This window comes from Lepisma saccharinum, chromosome 8 (genome assembly GCF_977018435.1).
Source record: "Lepisma saccharinum chromosome 8, izLepSacc3.1, whole genome shotgun sequence".
Classification (NCBI taxonomy): Eukaryota; Metazoa; Arthropoda; class Insecta; order Zygentoma; family Lepismatidae; genus Lepisma; species Lepisma saccharinum.
In genome coordinates this window covers 65547371-65572597 of record NC_139236.1, presented here as the reverse complement: position 1 = coordinate 65572597, position 25227 = coordinate 65547371, and the positions used below count along the sequence as shown (strand labels likewise).

Genomic DNA, 25227 nt, shown 5'->3' with positions numbered 1-25227 from the left:
TGTGCGCGTGTATTGCGTGTGTGTAAGTGAAAGTGCATGTGTTTAGTTAGTGAACGTTAAATTCCATAATGCCTCCAGTATTATTGTTCATATTTCATCACTTTAGAATTGCTCAAAAGAAATAAATTATGTGGACGCAGGAGCATTTCAACCCTCGCTCTGGCACCGGCACTTGTTCTTGTAGGAATTGTATGATGGAAACTATTAGTTTTGCTGCTTAATGCGATGCACGTTGATTTTTTTGTGTTAAAATTGGCATGTTTTGATGGATGACAAGTTTATAACAAAATAAAAAGCCGCGTAGCTTATCGTCTGGTGGCAATATATGTACTTCTTATTCTTGTTGCGGAAGCTGGCATCGTATGTAAATGTACAACAAAGGCAGCCGACTGTCGCCCATCACAGAGAGGCAATAATACTGCTTAAGGAGGAGTGTTTGTGGTCCAATTGTCGCTGTTTAACACGTTCGCAAGTTACACTGTACTACAAATTTTCACTTTTTTCTGTTACAGAAAAGAAAGTATTTCTTACTGAAATTGACCTCCTGAACACGAATAAGAATTTCATTTTCTAAGATTGGCTCATAATTTGAGTTACGGCATAATTCATGTTACCCATAAGCAATGCGTTGGCTCTTATTTTCAAGATACCATAATTCGTTACATAACAATTAATCATAATCAATGTGGGCATAACTTAATAAATATATTAAGAGCACCCGCAAAAGGAGGCCAGGGGGACACTTGGGAAGAATCAATAGAATTCAAATTTTGAAATTAAAGCGTGAAAACATAGATGAGAGATGCCGTGAAAGACAGATGCAAATTAACTTAATGCTGGGGATCCTTTATGATAATTCTCTTAACTGGGGGAAAGCATAACTCTGTTTCCTCCACTTTAAACACTTCTGTATTCAGCATCCTCATATTAATAAAGATTGGCTACTCTCATTTCTGTAACAAAACGTGTGTAGAACAGTGTTATTAGTTCTCGAACCAGTGGTACTGTCAGTCGTGCATTCACATGTCGTTGCAGTTCCAGTACCAGTGTGGACGGGTTTATTGGGAGTGAAAAGTTAAAATGCCACCAGGTTCATAAATGCAATGGAAAAATAATAAATTGTTTAATTTTATTTGAAATCACTATGAAGAAGTCTTGTTTACATCATTTAGGGTTATTTTACGCAAGGATTAGTCCGCATTTAGCGGTTTTAGTCCATATGTATGTACATATAAAGCCACTTGTTAGCACATATTAATCCGAGCCCTGTTTATAATGCATGGCGTTTAAAACTCAACGTTAGGGCCTCCCCGATGGCACAGTGGTAGCGTCGTCGCCTTGTAATCAAGGGGTCCCGGGTTCGATACCCGGTGGAGGCACATAGTGGTTCGGATCCCACTTTAAACTGTAGGTCCAGTCCCGATTAGCCTTTCTGTGCATAAAGTGGACTTAAAACACCAATTCAAAACTGAACGTTAGATAGAGCTGAGTTCTCTAATTTCCTTGTTCTACGAAGAGATGTGCCTCGGCGCACTGTGGCGATTTTTCTGTCGAGCAGATTAGCAACACTGGTTCTCCAGTTTCTACTGCGCCGATCGCAGCAGAAATATCTGGGTTTGACTTTAAATGCTTTTACAACCTTTATAAGTCAGCATGTCTATAATTGAATACCTTGAGAGTCTTTTTAAATTCGTATAAGGGCATATTTTATGCACAGTTGAATGTATTTATAATCTTCGCAAATCAGCATAGTTTGTTCACAGTTGAAAGCTTTATTTAGAGTCTTCATGAGTGAGCATCAGGCCTTAGATTATGTACAGTTGAATGCCTTTGTAGTCTTCATAAGTCAGTATAGTTTGCCCATAGTTGAATATCTTTAGCGTCTTCATAAATCGTCTCAAAAGAATAGTTATCCACAGTTGAATTCTTTTACAATCTTCACAACTCAGCATAGTTTGTTTACAGTTGAAAGCTTTAGAGTATCTTTATGTCAGCATAGTTTGTTCATAGCTGAATACATTTAGTCTTTAAAGTTTGTATAAGGGCACAGTTGCATGATTTTACAGTCTTCATAAGTCAGCATAGTTTGTTCACAGTTGAAAGCTTTAGAGTCTTCATAAGTCAGCATAGTTTGTTCACATTTTAATATCTCTAGCGTCTTTATAAGTGAGAATTAGGTCATATATCGTTCACACACAGTTGAATACCTTTAAACTCTTCTTCATTTAGCAGTTTGGAACAGTTTCACACACAGTTAAATACCTTTGAAGTCGTCATCAGAATGGAAACGGCAACGACGGCTCATTCGAAATCAGACCCTTTCCTTGCGAAAGCACAGCAAACCAGGATGCACCGTGAAGTCTGTGCACAAACGTGAACAATTCCCAAACGGAATGTTATATTGCATACTAACCGAACCAGCGATGCAGATGCAAGCGGGAAGCGGGGGAGGTAAGCGAGTATCTGATGTCGGAAATATTAAAGATGTAAGTCTCGAGGCTTTTAGGAGAAAAGGTTCGTGGGCCGAATTAAGGGAGGAGACGGGAGTTAGCTCGGAAGTGAGAAGATTGGAGGGAGTGAAGATGTGTCAGCCTCCCTCCTCTTCTTCAGAACCTTTTAGCTTGACGCTTCCTCGTCGTGTGCCACAGCGTTTTAAGCTTAGGTACAGGGTGAATCAAAAGAGCGTATGCAAATGGAATTTTTGCAGCGTTGGTGAGTAGCATAATCAAATAATACTTTGGCATGAGATGCAGGGTTTCTACGATACGTATATAAATTGATTAGCCAAGAAGCATGTTGTTTTCAGGAGAAAATAGAGGGGGGTGGTTTTTACATCGAAATTAGACAACGTGGCATATTTTCCAAAAACATAACTCTCTACTGACGTAAGACGCAAGAAGAGAACACAAAGGTGTGGAAGAGAACATCGGTGGTATGTGTTAAAGGTACCATCGAAACATTAGCCTGAATTCACACTGAGACACCCATTCTGTCTCTCCCTCGCTCTCTTTCTCGCTGCGTGTGGGTGTTATTCACCCGACATTTCTCTCTCTCATGTACCATCTCTCTTTACATTCCTCCTTCTAGCATTCTTTCTATATTTGCATCTTCTCTCTATCTCTCTCTCTGGAGGTCTGTCTGTCCATATATACGTAATTGTCTGTCTGTCTCTCTACGACTCTCTCTCTATCGCCTGTATCTCTGTATCTCTGTCTGTCAGTCTGTATCTCTCTCACTCACCCTCTCTCCCCGTCTGCCTGTATGTATGTATATATATATATATATATATATATATATATATATATATATATATATATATATATATATATATATATATATACACACACACACACCATGTACCATCTCTCTTTACATTCCTCCTTCTAGCATTCTTTCTATATTTGCATCTTCTCTCTCTCTCTCTCTCTCTCTCTCTCTCTCTCTCTCTGGAGGTCTGTCTGTCCATATATACGTAATTGTCTGTCTGTCTCTGTACGTCTATCTCTCTATCGCCTGTGTGTGTGTGTGTCTACCTGTCTGCCAGTGTATCTCTGTCTGTATCTCTCTCTGTCTGTGTCTCTCTCTCTCTCTCCCTCTCTCCCCGTCTGCCTGTATATATATATATATATATATATATATATATATATATGTGTGTGTGTGTGTGTGTGGGGGGGGGGGGGTGTATCTCTCATCGTGTGTGTTCTATTTACCACTCTTTCTCTCCGTTTCTTCTCTTCTATCTAACCTTATTATATCTATGTTTTGCTCTCTTTCCCATACAATTTATTTCTATACTTCTCCGTCTCTCCCTCTGCGTGAATGTGTGTGTATGTGTGCGCGCGTTTCAGATAGATAGAGGCGGGCGAGAGAATTCTAAATCATGATAAATGGATGCTGGAACATTCAAATGAAATTACACCCTCGTGCTGCAGGACACAGACGGCGATTTCGTCCAACGCTGCCTGGGGGAAGCTAATTCCCAAGTGTGGGTGGAAATGAACCCCTGTCCTCTAAATTACCATGCAGGTGTGATTGATCGAAGATTTACTTTCAAAGCAACGCACGCGTCTCTGCGTAAATCTTAACTTCCAGCAGTTCAGTGTGCATATATTTTTTTTTCTAGTCCCATGAGCAGCGTATCCGAAGAATATAAATGTTGCTAACACACGTAAAAAATATGTTGCCTTCATTCTGTACACATCGGATGAGGATAAATTACTCTCAGTACTACCCAGTCAAGGTTGTTTTTCAGACATATTTAAAGCGACACGCCCCCTACCAAGATAGGGAAGGATAAAATTGTTATTTGGTTGATTTAAAGTCACATCGTTTATTTGTACCATTAGGTTAATCGCACCGAAGAGACAGAAAAAACAGGAAAAATCTCAGTCAACATTGACGGGTTCGAACCTACTATCTCCCGAATGCGAGTCTGCTGTAGATAAAAATAGATAACATTTTGATACCCTTTTTTGGAATCTAGGATAAATTAATTCGACTTCAAAGAACACAACACAAAACGGAGACACATTAAGATCTGGATGTGGTTCAATTTGCTACAAATTCATATATTTCTAGTTTATGAAGTAGTGGTGAATGATAAATTTTGTGCAATTTTCTTTAAATATTTTTAACTTAAATCACAGCTTCGAACATGTGTGAAATAAAAGCATTGAAGGAGTTATTATTCTCGTTCGTGTAATAATTATTGTAACTTATTTTAAAGAATTAAGACAATTTACCTTACTTCCGTATCTTTCAATAATGGAGACGATAAGTTACGTCATTTTAAAAAATAATATTTTAGATATCTAAGTGGAAGACGATGATTTAATACATACATTTTTATAGTACCGGGTGATCCGTTTGAGATGTCAGAAAAATAAACCGTTATCTACAAGAGGTTAATGTAGATATCTCTGAGTAGCTTGTTCTAATATAAGCAGAAAGGATGTAGCATGCATATAATACTCGAAAATTTCGCATACCATACAACATACTGTGTGCGCTGTTGTGACGTGACCACCACCTTTGTTACCATGCACATCAGCGCCGCCATGTGGCTGAAGTCTGTAAACATCCACTAGTCGGGAGTGCACGTGCAGTTTACAGTGGGATCCGAACCACTATGTGCCTCCACCGGGTATCGAACCCGGAACCCCTTGATTACAAGGCGACGACGTTACCACTACGCCATCAAAGAGACCCCATATAATGTTCTTTTAAAAAATGTATTAGGTATTTTGTATTGTTATTCTATATCATTTAAGACAACGAGGACCATTATAAAATAAATAAAGTACGTGTATTTTTTGAGCCAGCCAGCTTATCATGAGAATGAAGCAAGAAAATTGCTCTTTGTATGTGCTTCGTGACCTTTGCCCTAGCGGCTATCCTGGAGATAAGTATGCTACTGTCAGTGACGAAACCAGTGACTCAGATTCACATTTGTAATCGTGACTTTCCAGACTTGTAAGAAGTGAATAAGACAGCATTTCTTTCTGGTTTGTGCTCTAAGGAAATGAGATTGAAACAGATTAGATGATAAAGGTTCGTTATAGTTTTTCATCTAGCCCTACCATATCACACTATTTAGTGATGGTTCTTGCGTGTTGGGATACAGAGGCAATGCTGCTCCCCCATGTCCTTTCCCACGTGGTTTTCCCACGTGGAACCTGTTTAGAATCTTCCGCTATTGCACAATCCAAGCATTCTATCCACCATTGTCGTCCGGTAGAGATTTGATTTGATTCTTGTAATTTAGCGTCGCTTTTCTGCAACTTTTGGCTAATCACAAAGATGAGGATAAATGATGATAGGTCAGTCACAAATAAAACCCATGCCGAGGCCGGAAATCGAACCCTGGACCACTGGCGTTGTAGCGCGCTGTTCTAACCACTCCGCCTCGGAGGTCGGGTATTAGAGGAGAGTAGAGTCCTGTGATCGGGTGGTGTTCCCACGTGTGCACAAAATAATAGAGTTGCTGCTTACCGAAAATATCGAACCACCGATTGTACTGTGTATGCCTGTCTGGAAGTTGACTCACGTGAAATTAGACGAGAATCACTTGGAGAAGTCTTCACATACAACATCGCCATTACGATACTGCTAGGATAAAATCTCTGATCTCTTCCTTGAAAGTCAAATGTGTTTAGATCCACCTTGTGCTTGTAGTGACTGAACGTACGGCATAGCTCAATATAGCAGAATATTTCAAAATATACTTTAATATGATAATACACATTATCTTCACTCTGTTTGACTCAGACGTGATAGATAAACATCACAGACCATCTAAAATATGCTTCTATATATACATTTCAATTATCAACGTTCTCTTTAACTTAGATGGGATAGGAAAACATAGCAAAACATTTAAAAATATGCTTCAATACTGTTACGTACCCAATGGGACAAACTCATGTAAACGGTTTGCCTAGATGGAATAGAGATGGCAGCACAAGATATGCAACATTGAAAAATAACAGGAGATACGCAAATGGCAGTGTAAGTAAGTGCAGAGTAATTTCGAAAAATGAATAACAATAGAATCCATTATAAGCGGTTAAAGAAAAGATATAAAAACAATAAGTTAATGTAAATACTTAATAAATTAAATTGGTGCTCATATGTAAATACACCGGAAAACTAAAGAAGTGAAAAAACTGATATAAATTTGTCTTAAAGAGATCTTGAATCTGGTTACTTTACCGTCCGCATAGTGGAAATTTTGATAACCACATTACATTTGGTTGCGCGTCTCGGTCGTTAGGCACAAATTATACACTTTGTTGCACTTATTTAGTGTTGGCGCATTCCAGTCGTTCCCTCAAGAGAGGGGTTTAGGATATTGCCCAAAGCTCGAGAGAAGAGAGCGGGGAAAAGAATAAAGTAACAGTTGGGCTGAAAAGTTCGTAGGCTGACTCAGAGATGGCGTTACTAGAATTAAATCCATGTGAATTTTACTTAGTACTAACCTTCAAAAGATACGTGTATAAATTTCACAGCTGCCGGATAATTAGTTCGTGAGATATAGCATTGTGAGTGAAGCAGCTTTTGTTATTGTGAAAAAATGGATAAAAAAGAATTTCGTGTGTTAATAAAGCATTGCTTTTTTGCGAAAAAAATTACTGTTGAAGCCAAGGCTTGGCTGGATAAACATTATTCGGACTCTGCACCAGGAAAATCAACCGTTGAGAAGTGGTTTGCTAAATTTAAACGAGGCGAAATGAGCATCGAAGACGATGAACGCAGCGGACGCCCCAAAGAGGCTGTTACCGACGAAAACATCAAAAAAGTCCACAAAATAATTTTAAATGATCGTAAAGTGAAGTTGATCGAGATAGTTGAGACTTTAAAAATATCAAAGGAACGTGTTGGACATATTGTGCATGAATATTTGAACATGCGAAAGCTGTGTGCAAAATGGGTGCCGCGCGTGCTCACAATCGATCAAAAGCAACAACGTTTTGATGATTCGGAGCAATGTTTAGCGATATTCAACCGTAATAAACACGAATTTTTCCGTCGATATATTACAATGGATGAAACATGGCTCCATAACTACACTCCAGAGTCCAATTGACAGTCAGCCGAGTGGACTGCACGTGATGAACCGAATCCAAAGCGTGGAAAGACGCAACAGTCGGCTGGCAAGGTTATGGCATCAGTATTCTGGGATGCGCATGGTATTATATTAATCGATTACCTCAAAAAGGGCCAGACCATCAACAGCGATTATTACATAGCGTTGTTGGAGCGTTTAAAGGATGAAATCACGAAAAAACGGCCCCATTTGAAGAAGAAAAAAGTGCTGTTTCATCAAGACAATGCACCGTGTCACAAATCAATGAAAACGATGGCAAAATTATATGAATTAAACTACGAATTGCTTCCCCATCCACCATATTCTCCAGATCTGGCCCCCAGTGACTTTTTCCTGTTTGCAGACCTTAAAAGAATGCTCCCTGGAAAGAAATTTAGCACTGATGAAGAGGTAATCGCCGAAACTGAGGCCTATTTTGAGGCTGAAGAGAAATTGTACTATAAAAATGGCATCGAAAAATTGTATGACCGCTATAATCGTTGTATCGCCCTCGAAGGCAACTATATTGAATAATAAAATCGAATTTTGTCAAAAAAATATTTTTTACTATGTTAGCCTACGAACTTTTCAGCCCAACTGTTAATTCCCAAATCGTCGAAGAGCATAAATAGGCAGCGAACTCGTAACCCTCTAGGACTTGGTGTAAATGAAGAAAAAGTGAGGTGTTACCAACTTGCGAGAATTGAACTTAGTGAAGAAGGGAAACATACTTATGAAGACGCCAGAGTGATTGGAATAAAGGATACGCGTTCCAGGGATTATATAAGAGTCCAGAAGGAAGTCCAGATCTAAATTCCCACAAAGAAGGAAGTCCAGAAGGAAGTTCACATCCAAATCCACACAAAGAAGGAATTCCAGAAGTAATTCCACATCCAAATCCAAACAAAGAAGGCCCGACCCTGTGGCCGTGTGGTTAGCACATCGCGCTGCGATGTGCCAAGGGTCCCGGGTTCGAATCCTGGTCGGGCTTGGTTGTTTGTGAATGTCCATTCATCAATTTCATCATTTCATCACTCATCCCCATCTTCGCAAATTAGCCAAGAGGCACAAAACGCGAAGTAAAATAAACTAAATCAATCAATCAATCAAACCAAACAAAGAAGGAATCATAGACGAAAGGAGTTTATACCGATTTGAAAGAAGAAATAAATTTGTGAAGCATACGAGGAATCAAAATACATTAAGATGAAAGTTGATTGTAAATAAGAATTAGAAGAATACGTAGCTCATTGTACAAATATCCAAATCCATGTATCCTTCTTTAGATAATATAATAGTTTAAACGTCTCCATTGGAAGGCTTACTGTCTGGTTTCGTTCTCTAACAAGAACCCTACCCTGTAGATATTTTAGCCGCGGTTTAATTTTAAGATTAATGCACCTTGCACAAATGGAGGTAGCAATACACTAATTTGAATTGCGATCGTCCTCTTTACTTTAGATGGGTTAGGAAAACAAAGCAAAACATTTAAAAATATGCTTCAATACACTTATTTGAATTGCGATCGTCCTCTTTGCCTTAGATGGGGTAGGAAAACAAAGCAAAACATTTATAAAATATGCTTCAATACACTTATTTGAATTGCGATCGTCGTCTTTGCCTTAGATGGGATAGGAAAACAAAGTGAAACATTTACAAATATGCTTCAATACACTTATTTGAATAGCGATCGTCCTCTTTGCCTTAGGTGGGATAGGAAAACAAAGCAAACCTTTAAAAATATGCTTCAATACACTTATTTGAATTTCGATCGTCCTCTTTTTGCCTTAGATGGGATAGGAAAACAAAGCAAAGCTTTAAAAATATGCTTCAATACACTTATTTGAATTGCGATCGTCCTCTTTGCCTTAGATGGGATAGGAAAACAAAGCAAACCTTTAAAAATATGCTTCAATACACTGATTTGAATTTCGATCGTCCTCTTTTTGGCTTAGATGGGATAGGAAAACAAAGCAAAGCTTTAAAAATATGCTTCAATACACTGATTTGAATTGCGATCGTCCTCTTTGCCTTAGATGGGATAGGAAAACAAAGCAAACCTTTAAAAATATGCTTCAATACACTTATTTGAATTGCGATCGTCCTCTTTGCCTTAGATGGGATATGAAAACAAAGCAAAACATTTAAAAATATGCTTCAATACACATATTTGAATAGCGATCGTCCTCTTTTTGCCTTAGATGGGATAGGAAAACAAAGCAAACCTTTAAAAATATGCTTCAATACACTTATTTGAATAGCGATCGTCCTCTTTGCCTTAGATGGGATAGGAAAACAAAGCAAACCCTTAAAAATATGCTTCAACACACTTATTTGAATAGCGATCGTCCTCTTTGCCTTAGATGGGATAGGAAAACATAGCAAACCTTTAAAAATATGCTTCAATACACTTATTTGAATTTCGATCGTCCTCTTTTTGCCTTAGATGGGACAGGAAAACAAAGCAAACCTTTACAAATATGATTCAATACACTTATTTGAATTGCGATCGTCCTCTTTGCCTTAGATGGGATAGGAAAACAAAGCAAACCCTTAAAAATATGCTTCAACACACTTATTTGAATTGCGATCGTCCTCTTTGCCTTAGATGGGATAGGAAAACAAAGCAAACCCTTAAAAATATGCTTCAATACACTTATTTGAATAGCGATCGTCCTCTTTGCCTTAGATGGGATAGGAAAACAAAGCAAAGCTTTAAAAATATGCTTCAATACACTTATTTGAATTGCGATCGTCCTCTTTGCCTTAGATGGGATAGGAAAACAAAGCAAAACATTTAAAAATATGCTTCAATACACATATTTGAATAGCGATCGTCCTCTTTTTGCCTTAGATGGGATAGGAAAACAAAGCAAACCTTTAAAAATATGCTTCAATACACTTATTTGAATAGCGATCGTCCTCTTTGCCTTAGATGGGATAGGAAAACAAAGCAAACCCTTAAAAATATGCTTCAACACACTTATTTGAATAGCGATCGTCCTCTTTGCCTTAGATGGGATAGGAAAACATAGCAAACCTTTAAAAATATGCTTCAATACACTTATTTGAATTTCGATCGTCCTCTTTTTGCCTTAGATGGGACAGGAAAACAAAGCAAACCTTTACAAATATGATTCAATACACTTATTTGAATTGCGATCGTCCTCTTTGCCTTAGATGGGATAGGAAAACAAAGCAAACCCTTAAAAATATGCTTCAACACACTTATTTGAATTGCGATCGTCCTCTTTGCCTTAGATGGGATAGGAAAACAAAGCAAACCCTTAAAAATATGCTTCAATACACTTATTTGAATAGCGATCGTCCTCTTTGCCTTAGATGGGATAGGAAAACAAAGCAAAGCTTTAAAAATATGCTTCAATACACTTATTTGAATTGCGATCGTCCTCTTTGCCTTAGATGGGATAGGAAAACAAAGCAAACCTTTAAAAATATGATTCAATACACTTATTTGAATAGCGATCGTCCTCTTTGCCTTAGATGGGATAGGAAAACAAAGCAAAACATTTAAAAATATGCTTCAATACTATTTGAATAGGGATCGTCCTCTTTTTGCCTTAGATGGGATAGGAAAACAAAGCAAACCTTTAAAAATATGCTTCAATACACTTATTTGAATAGCGATCGTCCTCTTTGCCTTAGATGGGATAGGAAAACAAAGCAAACCTTTAAAAATATGCTTCAATACACTTATTTGAATTGCGATCGTACTCTTTGCCTTAGATGGGATAGGAAAACAAAGCAAACCTTTAAAAATATGCTTCAATACACTTATTTGAATAGTGATCGTCCTCTTTTTGCCTTAGATGGGATAGGAAAACAAAGCAAATCTTTAAAAATATGCTTCAATACACTGATTTGAATTGCGATCGTCCTCTTTGCCTTAGATGGGATAGGAAAACAAAGAAAACCTTTAAAATATGCTTCAATATACTGATTTGAATTGCGATCGTCCTCTTTGACATAAATGCAATAGCAAAACAACACAGGATATTTAAAGTATGATTTCATAAAATTATTTAAATTATCACCCTTACAAAATTAGCTGGGATGGGTGAAATAGAGTAAGAAACACTGCAGAGAACTTTAAGGTTTCGGGTAAAATCCTGAGGGGTAGGAGATAGGGGATCGGAGAGTAAGAATGGTCTCCGTTCGAGCCTGGGGAAAATCAATTATGAGAATCTGGCGTTGTAAATCTCCGGACGGTACGTGGTCAATATTTGAAACTGGGAAGGGAGCCAACGGAACGAATGGAATCGCTGCGAACTGGTCCCGTCTGCAGAGTTGTTGCTAAAGGAAGATGCAGCCATTGTAAGTGTCGCGTTGCAATTTCGATAACTGCACTTCGTTTGTTTGTTTGCTAAAATTAATATGGGAGTGCATTTCCCAATGCGTTAAGACGTACCATGTCCATTTATTTCAATACAGTCGGAATGGACGATGCTACTAAAAAGAATCCCGATTACACAAGAGAATGAATTTCTCCCCGTGTTACAAGTGGAAGCAGTTTTTCAAGTTGTTTATTAAGCTGAACATGAATAAGTATTTTCAGAATACCATGCATTTCTCATGAAAAAAATTCAATTCAGCTTCAAGTTACGGCTAATGAAATGGTAATTTCGACTTTTCCGACGACAAATCAAATCTTCAACGTGCCCTCTTTCCGTCCATGTGTTTCCGTCCATCGGAAGTTTGATATTCCCAAGAGAACAAGTAAAATAATACTCCCATAAGCGTAATGCTAAGGTTTTTCCCCCTCCTACAAGCATCCACAGCGCACAGACCTCTCTTTCTCCGCTTGCGTCTGGCTGGACACTGCAACTGTTCCCCGTGCCCTTAAAGGAACAGAATACTCCCAAATGTCAACCTCTCTTCCACGTAGTACACCCTAGACTGTCTTTTGCAGACTAAGGAGGGTCTGGCGTTTGATGCTGTACCCAGCATAATCCTCTGTAGGATTTGTGTTGTGTCGTCCATCCACATGTGCTTGTAACTCTTCCTTCATCCATTTCATCGTTCTATTCATTCCCATCGTCGCGATTAGTGACCTAGAACACCTCATTCAATCAATCAATGAAACCCAATGTGTCAAGAGAGCGGTAAGTATGACATCAAAGATTTACGTACTCATGAATTGCCTTTCGAATTAACCATGGAAAAGATTTCAGTATTCAGAAAGAGAAAGTGAGCTGGAAAATTATATTTACTATTATTTTATTTTATTATTACTTTATTATTTAATTCTTTAAGAAAGAAATTTAAAGTGATGCAAACACTTGTATCACAGTGTAACAATTTTTAAAATTGCGTTTCATATTTTTACTATCATTTCCACGACACCATAGTGTTAGTACTTTTGCCTTTGTGATCACAGATTTGATTTGATTTGCTTTATTTCACTTAGCTTTTCTGCCATTTTTTATCTAATCAAAAAGATGAAGATGAGTGATGACATTAGTTAACTAACACTCACAAACAACACCGCTGAAACCTGGTATAGAGGCTATGAAGACCATATGGAAGCTCATGAAAAAAATTCAAACTTTCACCGCCAGGTGGAAATATGGCGCTGGAACAACAAACAAAACTTTATTCTTAGTTTGTGTCAGTACATAGATGTTGAATCTGCGCGCCGTCAACGTGAATGGCCCTTTAGAAGTGTAAGACAGCGTGATCAGTGATTCAACAGCAGGATGTTGTTCACTGTGAATCAGCGCCACATGTACACCTGGTGGTGAAACTTTGAACCATAACCACCTGGTATATGCAGTTGATCAAAAGGTAAGGTAGTTCACCAGTGTCTACGCTATTCTAACTTCCGTGAGTTCAGAACTCTCGAGTTCAAAATGTCTGTAATATCAACTAGATAGTTAGAATTGCATTTGAACGAAATCGGTCAACGCGTTTCAAGATGGTGAAGCAGCGAAACCAACCATTAAAAAATGTTGCAAAATACGCTGTTGATATGTAAAGAGACTTTTTGTGTGTGTGAAGGGCGGGTTGTGGGGAAAAGCATTAAACCTCATGTTTCCTTTGTTATGTTTGTTCTTTTTGTTACATCTGAGTTAAAGAACCAATCCCAACCAATAGAAGTTGAACAAAAACCGTTCCGGTCCTCCAATCGAATCCAAAGAAACGACAAAAGACTAGTTTCCATGTAAAATTCCTTCCTCCCTGCACAAAAGAAAACCACGAGAATAAAAATACACGGAGAGGACCACTCGAGCAGAGAGGGTGTACGGAACGGAATAAAAACAAACAGAGGCCTGCAGGGAAATCTAACAGGAATGAGAACAGAAATTTGCATTCACCTCGGAAAATCACGAACTGGAATTAAAACTCCACAAAAAGCCATCCTGAGCGTTGACGCTCGTTATTTGCAGAGAGGGAGATCGCTCCAGCCAATCCCGACTGGAGTACAAGATCGAGTCAATCTTTTTTATTATTCTTTTCGTCAGGAAGAGCTTCTTAAGGCTGTTAGTGTGATGGGAATTGGTAGCGGTTGGAGCATGATATCTAATGCTTAAGAACCTACTCTTTATTTATATATCTTTGTTGTTTAGCATCGCTTTTCAGCACCTTTTGGCTAATCGAAACGATGAGGATGTGTGATGAGATGATGAAATTGATGAGGGAACACTCACAAAGAACACTCACGTCCAGGTCGGGATTCGAACACAGGACCGCTGCTGCCGTAGCGCTAAAGCCATATAGAAGGTGTTGCTATACAATCCTGGCAAATGTTTTCTGCGCGTACACGACAACAAGGCAGGCCTCCCCGATGGCGCAGTGGTAGCGTCGTCGCCTTGTATTCAAGGGATCCCGGGTTCGATACCCGGTGGAGGCACATAGTGGTTCGGATTCCACTTTAAACTGTAGGCCCAGTCCCGATTAGCCTTACTGTGCATAAAGTGGTCTTAAAACACCAACTCAAACTAAACCAAACGACAACAAGGCGGACAACAAGGCGGTAGAGAAGCGGTTAACACATCGCGCTAAGACACCAAGGTTCCCGGGTTCGAATCCCGGCCTGGGCATGGGTGTTTGTGAGTGTCCATTCATCAATTTCATCATGTCATCATTTATCCTCATCTTCCCAAATTAGCCAAAAAGTGGCACAAAAAGCGAAGTAAAATAAACTAAATCAATCGATCAAAGTGGAGCAACATCTCTGAATAACGTCTTGCTCGTAGAAGCATACAGGGTGTATCATAAGTAATGGCGCAAACTGACACAGGTGAAAGTACACGATAATAGAAGCAAGAAAGGCTCAGTCAACATTGGTCCGCAAACGAGCCGTTTTCGAGATAATTGCGAACGTGTGGTTTCAAGGACTACGTTTACACGCAATGAAGTCAGTGGCGGCTTGTTTACTGAGACTTTTTTGCTTCTTTATCGTGTACTTTCAACTGTGTCAGTTTGCGATATTACTTACGATACACCCTGTATATATAGGCCGCGGTATATGCAACCATGCAGCACAAATTCACGTTTACCCCTGACATTTATTTTCTGTCGGGTAACACACTATAGGCTATAATATACTGTTGAAACAGTATAACAGTAGCAGGATGAGGTTCCCGCCGTTAAATCGTGCATCCATTCGTATGTTCTATATTTTATAATGGGCCCTTCCATGAAAAAAGGGGCTTTGTGAGTTCTGTCAACACTCTAGATGCAGCCCTTAGTTACAATAATTACGCGGCTAGCCCGTAGCCTACCTTAAATCTTCGTATGTAATTAGGCAGGAAAATAAATGACAGTAGTACTCTTCACACATAGCTCTTTACAAGTGTTTCCCTAAAGGTCTTGTCTGTGATTCATACAGTGATTCTCTCCAAACACAGGTCTTTGTGTTTTCCTAAGGTACGTGACTCTGATCCGTACGTTAGCATTGTCCCATACAAATCTCCTAGGAGGTATTTTCCAAAGTATTTGAAGGTTCTTGTCTGGATGAAGACAAGTGATACTCGTCCTTGTCTCTGATCAATACAGTAGTTCTCTCCACACATAGCTCTCAGCAAATGTTTTCCAAAGTTCCTCAAGTTTCTTGTCTCTGATCAATACAATGGTACTCTCCACACATAGCTCTCAGCAAATGTTTTCCAAAGTTCCTCAAGATTCTTATCTAGTGGTACTCCACACATAGCTATCAGCAAATGTTTTCCAAAGTTCCTCAAGATTCTTATCTAGTGGTACTCCACACATAGCTCTCAGCAAATGTTTTCCAAAGATCCTCAAGATTCTTGTCTCTGATCAATACAGTGGTACTCTCCACACATAGCTCTCAGCAAATGTTTTCCAAAGTTCCTCAAGTTTCTTGTGTCTGATCAATACAGTGGTTCTCTCCACACATAGCTCTCAGCAAATGTTTTCCAAAGATCCTCAAGATTCTTATCTAGTGGTACTCCACACATAGCTCTCAGCAAATGTTTTCCAAAGATCCTCAAGATTCTTGTCTCTGATCAATACAGTGGTACTCTCCACACATAGCTCTCAGCAAATGTTTTCCAAAGTTCCTCAAGTTTCTTGTGTCTGATCAATACAGTGGTTCTCTCCACACATAGCTCTCAGCAAATGTTTTCCAAAGATCCTCAAGATTCTTATCTAGTGGTACTCCACACATAGCTCTCAGCAAATGTTTTCCAAAGTACCTCAAGTTTCTTGTCTCTGATCAATACAGTGGTACTCTCCACACATAGGTCTCAGCAAATGTTTCCCGAAGTTCCTCAAGGTTCTGGCCTCAAATACGGTAGTACCAAAACAGATACTGTGGAGTGTTCTCTTAAGTTAATGAAGATGGTTATTTCTGATTCGACATGATTCCCGCATACAGCATTTCGTGGGTATTTCCTACGCGGTAAGACCGATTTCAACACGCCAGTCTTCGTCAACAATATATTTACCAAATTGTCACATTCGTTAACGGTGCTCTTTGCCGCAAGCAATGCAATAATCCGATATACGTCATTTGAAAGCGTAGTAATCAAAGCCAAACGTTTTAAAATGCGATTGCAACCAACTGAGCACATGATTAGTCGAAACAATGTTGCAGTAATTCGAAGGCTAGGACACTGAGGATTTCAGCACAATAGACGATCTTAATGCGATTGCGTTCTCCTGCAATAGACGCTTTGTATTGTACTCATTTAATTTTTTTGCTCATTTAGGTTAATCACGATCAGATTAGATTGAATCGATGAAGAGTTAAGCACAAATGGGGAATTGAATCCAGGTTGAGAAAGTGGTGAGTGTCTATAAGGGACATTACTTGGACTGCATCCCTCTCAGTGAGTGAAGCAGTGTTGCAGACTGTGATTGGTTTTCCGCCGGCGGGAGTAGAAATTTGGTCCTACTTTATCGCAGAAGCTTCAGGTATAAGAGGTATACCTAGGCAGATCCAAAACAATTTTTACTTTGTGTGCGACTAAAATTTACTACCACTAAACAATGTTATTTGAAATTTGAAATCTTTCTGTTTGTCATCTTCTCTTTCGGAAACGTATAACAGTGAATTAATTAATTAAAATTTTGGATGCATCGGCACACATGGCCATTTTGCACCCTTCAATGTGTACGGGGAAATAACTCCTTATCTGAAATCCTTACCTGAAAATTTAAAAAGGAGCGTAAACAGTTCCTTCAGAGAGGTTAAAAGTGCAAGGTTTTAAACGGACCTTCACAGGAAAAAAACACAACACATTAAAAACGTAAGGATACACTTAAATCTTCCTCACAGACAGTAGAAGAGACCCGCTCTTCTCAAAAACCTACAAAACGTTAATTAAAAACACTGTCGTCATCTCCCACCAGTGGTGATAAACAGTTGGGAAGATTAAAAGTCTGTCTGAGGTAATAAAAATCAGTACATTCAATAAGAATATGCCGAACACTTAAAATAACACTACAAGGCGCATTTGGGGGTCTAGCCATGAGCGTAGGCAGGAAATATTTTCGGGGGGGGGGGTTCATTCATAATTGTTCCCATGGGCATCGCCAGAAATTTGAATATTAATAATAATAATTAAAATTTCATAATAATAAAACAATTTTATTCCAAAATAATAATAATAATTATTATTGTTATATCCTTGAGGGGGCTTACTCAATCCAACAGATGAGTGAATATCCAGCACAAGTTTTTTTTTACGTTTCATACAGTGTGTACTGAAATGCACAATTATTATAATTTGTTATTAAATTTTAGATACCTTCAAGAACTTAAATGGAAATTTTAGTCAAAGTTTTTGTTGTCTGACCTTAAAACTTAATTTTTGGAATTTTGAAAAGTGTGGAACCAGTTATTTTCTTTAAAAACTTAGCCTGGTGCATGAATTGTAACCTCAATCGCGAACGTAACGCGCTACGAAACTGGAAATTCTAGGTTTGAACTCGTATCAAGGGGGATTTTCGACTTTATCGGACAGGGAATTTAAAAGTGGAAAGGGAATTTCCACTCATTAGAAGAACTATAACCAACAACTTACTGGCCAATAACGTATATCTACCTGTGTCACTGGCTTTTTACCTCCGTGATTTTAAACAAATGAACGAGTGCGGAAACCATGTGACCTAGTCACCAACCATCTGCACTGCGAGCTGTGCACTTGTGTACTTCTGTTCTTGGCGCTTTCGAACTGTACTAGGTGACGTCACTTCCGCCAAGATCATACTTCAAGTCTGTACTTTGTACCTTTCGGACAGAGCCTCAGAATGGCTTTTTTTCGACTGGGAGACAGTACGAAGAACGCTGTGGTTATGTTCACATCAATCGTGTGGTCATCACAGAGAGATTTTCACATTATAAAATTAAGCACGCGATTTCCTTGAATACTTGAAAAGTTCAATACTATACTATACAATTTTATACTATTCAAGTAATAAATTTCATAATATAATTAAAAGACTTTCTCTGGAAGTCACAAGAGTAACGTGCCCATATTTAGACTGCAGCGGTATTCGACTTCTGTTTGTAAAATTATTTTACAAATCTCCAACAATTGAATGTCAAATCAAATTGGAGTTGAAGGGTCCACCTCTCTAACTAAATATGATTAAAGCAAGTCATAATCAATTTCAATTATCCATACATCAAAAAATGCACAATAAAAGTGTAACATATTCTCTTTGTAGACTTTACAAATTGGATCAAAACGAAATCATAATCCATAATCGTTCATGTTTTTCGTTATTGGTTGCTTCATAAATTAATAAGTATTTGCGAAATTTAGCGTGGTGGCCAATGCCATTGAAAATTGATGTAATAGACTATTAAATATTGTGTGAAAAGGTTGGATGCCCCATTCCGAAATTATAAATCCAATGTTTTCAAAAACGTTGGAAGACAATATTCAAAAAAGATGTTAAGAGTACTTCTAGACAAAACCCAAGCTTTCTCTTCAAAGATATAAACAATGAGAAAAATAATGCACAGTAACTACTGGAAACTTAGTACAACAGGATAAATTATTCAAGTATAATATCTGATTACAAATGTCACTTATTACATCTTTCTTTCAACAAGAGCAACTTAGATATAATGTAAAAAATATGCAGCCATCCATCTTTAAAGATGAGCATTGTTGTTGTTGTTATTTTCATTAGTATTATATTTATTGATGATTCAATTAGAACAATCAATATTTCTTTTTAAATTATATAAAAGTAAATACAGGCTTATGTCGGATACATAAAAAGATGGTAAATTATGCAAATGATCAATAAAAATAAACTAATAAAAATCCCGTTAACTTTCTATTTTACATGTAAAAGGGAAATAAATTTAATTACGTATTTTTGCATACTTCTGAACTACATACTCGTAGTTCATACTGACACAGGTGCATACTTGGATAACATTGTTATTGTATTCGTGGAGGAAGTAAAACTAAAGTATACCTCCCCTCCTTCCCGTAGCTTTACGCCCCTTTTTCCAAAATATTAATTTGAAAAGTAAAATCACGATTTAGCCCTCAAGTCAAACATCAATTTCTTCGTTCTATGCTATCAACTGTAATAACAGTTGAAATAATTATTATTATGAAATAAATATAATAATTATCCATCTCTTCACACAAAGATTATATTTCTTATTGTCCTAAAACCAAATTTTCCGTAACTAGATTATTTATTGTTCCCGGGCATCATATCTGGGTACGAACCAATTAATATTGAGACTTTTTAACTCAGAAGTACGGTATGTTCTACTTGAATAGTCCCAATACTGCCCCTGCGAATATAAATGTATTTCACTGTACATGCAGTTCCATCAAAATTTAAAACAAGAAATATATTGATGTAGAGTTCATTCTAGGTTTAACTCAAAGATAATTTCACTCTCCTTCTACTTAGAGAAAGACTGTATGTGTAGTACAAAAATAAACATTAAATTGCTAATTCTTTTGTACATAGTGGTTATACTCAAATCTATTGATGTTTTGCGACATTGTTCACTTTAAAAAAATCTTGTTCTCTGTTCGTTATTGTTATTACATTTAAGAAATATAATGAACATAAAACACACAAGTGTTGTACGATCATAGTGTTATTTAAGGAAGTAGAAAGCATAAACAAAGCAAGTATTTTTCATACAAAGCGTATAAAATAATAATATTAATGGTTTTATACATTTTTTACCTACATGAATGTTACATTCAGCAATAACACGCACCCTTGCTCTCTATAATACTCGATAGCTAACTGGTTATCGTTACTGCCTTACGATCGATTGCTAGAGCGTTCTAAAAATGAAAAAATACGAGGATACAACGAAGCAGATAAAAATATCAAGAAATACTGTTCCATTCCTATGAAATTTGATATATTGGGCTTAAAATGCTAAAAGCAAAACCAGAATTATGAAAACGTATATTGTTTGAAATATAAGATAAAAAGACACAATTACTGGTACAGTTTTACTTCAATAGTTGAAAAGAATAGTGTAATATGTGCAAGTAGTATATAGTTATTGCTCACTATGCTCAATTTGAATTTAAGAGCCACATGGGTTTATTTATGTTTTCTTCCTTGTAAATTTATTCTGTTCTATTTATGGTGCACATTTCAAATTAACTGTACTTATGTGACAAAAAAAAGAAATTATATGGTCCTCAAAATCCGCAATTTAGGGATACTACAGCCAAGGTGAATTTATAAAGGTTAGTCCATTATATTTATTAGATAACCTCACGCTGATTATGAACAATTGTAGTATCATAATTTTAACAGTTTCGTGTAATTAATTTCCCACATATGCGCTAATGCACGTTGTATTATTATCATTGCAGGGCCTTGATCGGAAAAGTACTACAGAACTATCATTTTGTGAAAATTTGTGAGGACCTCCAAACAATGTCACATGATGTATTCCCGAACACAAACAAGTTAAATTAGATGAGTAAATAATAAGCAATAAATCAGGTGAACACGCGCGAAGAGATGTTCCCTGAAAACGTATAGCATTGTTCTCGCTCATGTTTCAACAACTAACTACATTTTCTACAGACTGGTTCTATCTTAAGAAAAATTGTCTTAGCCTTTCTGAATTGCTATCGAAATGCAACTTGATTTTCTACAAACTCATAGTTTCATTAATATTGTGTTATGTTTCAATAGGTAGCAACAGTAAAGTCATGAATCTCCATCCTGTTAAAAAAAATTCTCAATTTAAGTGTTATTTCAAACATAAATCACCACACAATTCTGCACAACATGCAGCGATTGCAAACAGGTCAAACATCCGGTTCTGCACATTGAACATCTTACTACATATACCCAAAGAAAGTGAAGGGCTTGAGGGTACAACGCATGCGCAAACATATTTTAAAATGTACAACTCAGGTTTTGTCATAGTAAAACGGAATTATCTCGAATATCCCTAATCACGGCAATTTCTTGACCTTTATCGTGAAACCTGAGTCTTTCCCTAGCTTTGGAATGTAGCGTTAAATGGAATAATGTATCGTGTTACTTCATTTAAAATATAATTTCAACATTTCAAATGTGTTGTGATTTTGAAAATTCATGTTGGTGAAGTACTGTGGCCGTGATGTACATAAAAACTAAAGAATATGTATACAATCTTTTTACGAAGCGCTTTTATATGTGTGCTAAGTTTTAACTGTTTTATAGAAACAATGTATGATTCAGATTAGACTTGGGTAGGCGAAGATCATTCTGTGGTAAAATTATAATTATGTTTATGTATATTAAGAATACATGTATACTTCGGAAATAGTAATGAGATTTAGAAAAAAAGGTGGCTCGAACATTGTAAAATGAAAGCCAGTTGTTTAAAATTAACATCTTCAGAGTTTATTGTGATATACATGAACCTAAATTTTCAAAGTATTTTCTTCTTCTTCGGTAAACAATATATAGCACAAAATATATTTTTAAATTCTTCTAACCCTTGCTTGTGACTGGGAATAACTTTTTCTACTTCCTAGGACATACTCGTATATTTAATTAAGGGCCTAGTTAGGCCTACTTCTTGTTTCGTCAATTGTAAAACACAATTCACGTGTACTGCAAGGGAATTTCAAAATATAATGAAGGCACTACGTGCAGATAATGTTCACCTACTGCATCATAAAAGATGGTACTTCGATGTTGCCCGCAAATGTCAATAGGATCACAGAATTCTACTATTATGAGATTACGAATTACGAATGAATTTCTTTCCTAAATTAAGAGTTAAAATAAATCAGCACGAAAAATATTTTTTTTATTTAAGCTGTTGACATTTAAAATGTTAACAGCAACATTTTTGTATTTTAGGTCAGGACAGCTGAATCACTTAGCATAGCACACGCTACGAAGTTCGAGGTCCTAATATCGAAACCTGGCCTTCATCACCAGTGGCGGCGATTGGGTTTTAAAGCCTGGGGGGGGCAAGGGGCCAAAACTGGGCGGAAAAACAGTATATTTTCCTTTGTAGATAAGGTTTTGCATAGTGCAGGGGCAACTGCCCCCTAACACCCTAATCGCCGCCACTGTTCATCACTCTCATCAATTTACCATTAATCTTCGTCGCCTCGAGTAGCCTAGGAAGTACATAAGTGACGTACCATAACAAAAAAAAAATTATATTCTAGGTTATTTTGTTCCAGGCTTTAATAAACTGGTTTTCATGAACGAGAATCATGATAAGGGGAATAAAATGTGAGTGGGCTTCAATGCCAGAACAGGATACGAGTTTCTGTAATGTTTGTTGGGGATATGTTGCAAAACATACATATCAGACATGTCAAAAATGCGCGCGGTTGAAAACTGTGCATATCATGATTAAGTTGTTATTGATCAGTCCATGACGCAGAATTACACGAGGAGTTTATGTTTTATCAGAGGGGAGGGATATAATTCTTGCGGTCACAGCAAATTAGGGGTAAATGGGGAGAGGTTATTTCGATCACCACAGTGAAAGCAAGACAGGTTCGTCAGACGGTTATGTACCACGTGATTCGGACACATGCAACTTTTGGTGCACACTTGTCAAAAACTAAACACCGAGCGAGAAGCACAGGGGGATGTAGACATGTATCCACGCACTGGGAATTACACACACACACATACACGTACATATACATACAGAGCACACAACACTAACACAACACAATTACTTGTGGAACGGGAATTTTAGGAAAAAAATTAATAATTGTGAAACGAAGTATCGCTTGTCATGAAAGCTTCCAAGTTTCCCGTGCAGGGTGAAGGTCTTAACTATTCTCACATGTGTTTACCAGTTTCTTATCGGACTGTGCACGCAATACATGTGACTCCTTGGGCGCCTACTGTATGACTGTGAACTAGGTGGGATATGAACGAACCTAGCCCGCTCAATGCCAAAGGGTTCGGCGTTATTGAACAGTTAGGCCTAGCCGTTTTTAGCCCAACGACGTGCACAGGACGGCTTTAAACATCGAAACCAAAGCTTCCCGCGGCCGGTACATGCACATATATGCCATGTACAGATTCACCACACATCACTGCTTCGTCCGTGAACACAAACAAACCGGCTGCGGTTGTAAAATCATTAAAAACAATCTTACCTTACAACGACAGACGACAGGCAGCGTAGATGAACTCGAAACACCAGTGCGACATCTATACGCTCGTCTGCTAGTAGCACAGTGGCGGACTCCTGCGGAGAAACAAGAGACTAAAATATTGATTGTGCTTTTTCGCCCATCCTTACACAGTGAGGCTTTCTCGCTCGCCACCAGTTGAAATATATAGGTTAAAAAAAAGAATAACGAGAAGACATAGTTGGGTTGATATTGTTTAGTGTATAATATAGGCTGTAGCGAATACGTTTATTAAACGTTTTGCTTGCACTGCTCGATCGTACGTGTTTTCATTTCACACGAGAAAACAGAGACGCGACCTTGGAACTTTTCTCAGCTGTACTACAATGCGATCGCGAGTATTACACAACTTCCACGCAAGAAATGTTGCACTTGTGACGTAAATTTATATCGCGCTAGCAATTAAGACAAGAACAAAAGAATTCACCAACTGCACATCACTTGATAGGCACAAACAAATACGGAGTAGGAACAAGGGCGTATTTAGGGGGATCCAGGGGGTCCGAACTGCACCGAAAGACTTACCAAGTACTAAAATAAAATGATACAAATGTGTTTTTTAGCATTTGTTATACTATAATCAATGTTTACTTATTTTCTAGGAACTTGAAAGACAAGGATTATTATATTGGGCTCATACTGCTTTGAGAACAGTACCAAAGAAAATTTATGCTAGCGACGTTTCTAGGAACAGTTTTATACACATTTTGCGATCAAAAGTACACGCAAGCTAAGTAATAGATATATGATGTTATACAGTATTTATGTTATCATACCATCTTTTTTTACGTATTCATGTAATAACAAAAATGCAATATTAATAAATTTGCCAATTTTAATTAATATTTAATTGAATTATTTTAATTTAAACATTATTATTATTATTATTATTATTATTGAGGCACTGGGTTCGGACCCCCCGAAATGTATTTCTAAATACGTGCCTCAACAGGAATACGCATTCTCAATGTTACTTTGTATTTTTTACTGTTCCTAGAAACGTCGCTTTTCCACCTATACTATAGGTTAATCGCGACGATGAGGATCAGCCTGAAGAAAGAACTCTCATGACCGTAACGGGATTGGAACCCAGACTCTGTGATGGTGACAGTGTGCGAATAAACGTGGGGGGAGGGGGTTTGCCGGGGATTTCACCCCACAATAAATTTTATCTCCGACAAAATATTTTTTTTCTATGCCAGGGATGTTTTCATCCCTCTCAAAGATAATGGAATTGAATTCTCATTTGTGAACAATCTATTCTAGTTTTATAATGTTGACCGAGAGTCCAACATTCGCTACCATATAGAAGATCCGGTTTTGAAATTATGTCATGGTATCGAATTTGAATTTCTTTTCTCATTTGTTTTCCAAAATTTATTTTCCAAATTCCATTTAATCTATTATATTTTGTTAATTTTTTCTGAACATCTTCTTGGTGTTCGGACTGTGAAATATGGCTTCTCAAATATATAAAGTCTGTTGCCTGTTCAATTATTTTATCGTTTATCACTATTTTCACTATGGAAAGTT

At 37.5% G+C, this 25227-nt stretch overlaps 1 protein-coding gene across 2 annotated transcripts in view; it reads right to left on the bottom strand.

Annotated features, from left to right (window-relative positions):
* Positions 1 to 23772, bottom strand: part of cpx (synaptic transmission protein complexin) — a 1041575-nt gene extending 1017803 nt beyond the window's left edge. The window contains exon 1 of one of the 2 annotated variants that reach the window (XM_083126798.1): positions 23659 to 23772. The gene's annotated coding sequence lies outside the window, so the exon portion shown is untranslated. Of the gene's footprint in view, positions 1 to 23349; positions 23369 to 23658 lie in introns of those variants that run through there. The other variant, XM_083126799.1, reaches the window with a different exon arrangement.
* Positions 23773 to 25227: the final 1455 nt, after the last annotated feature.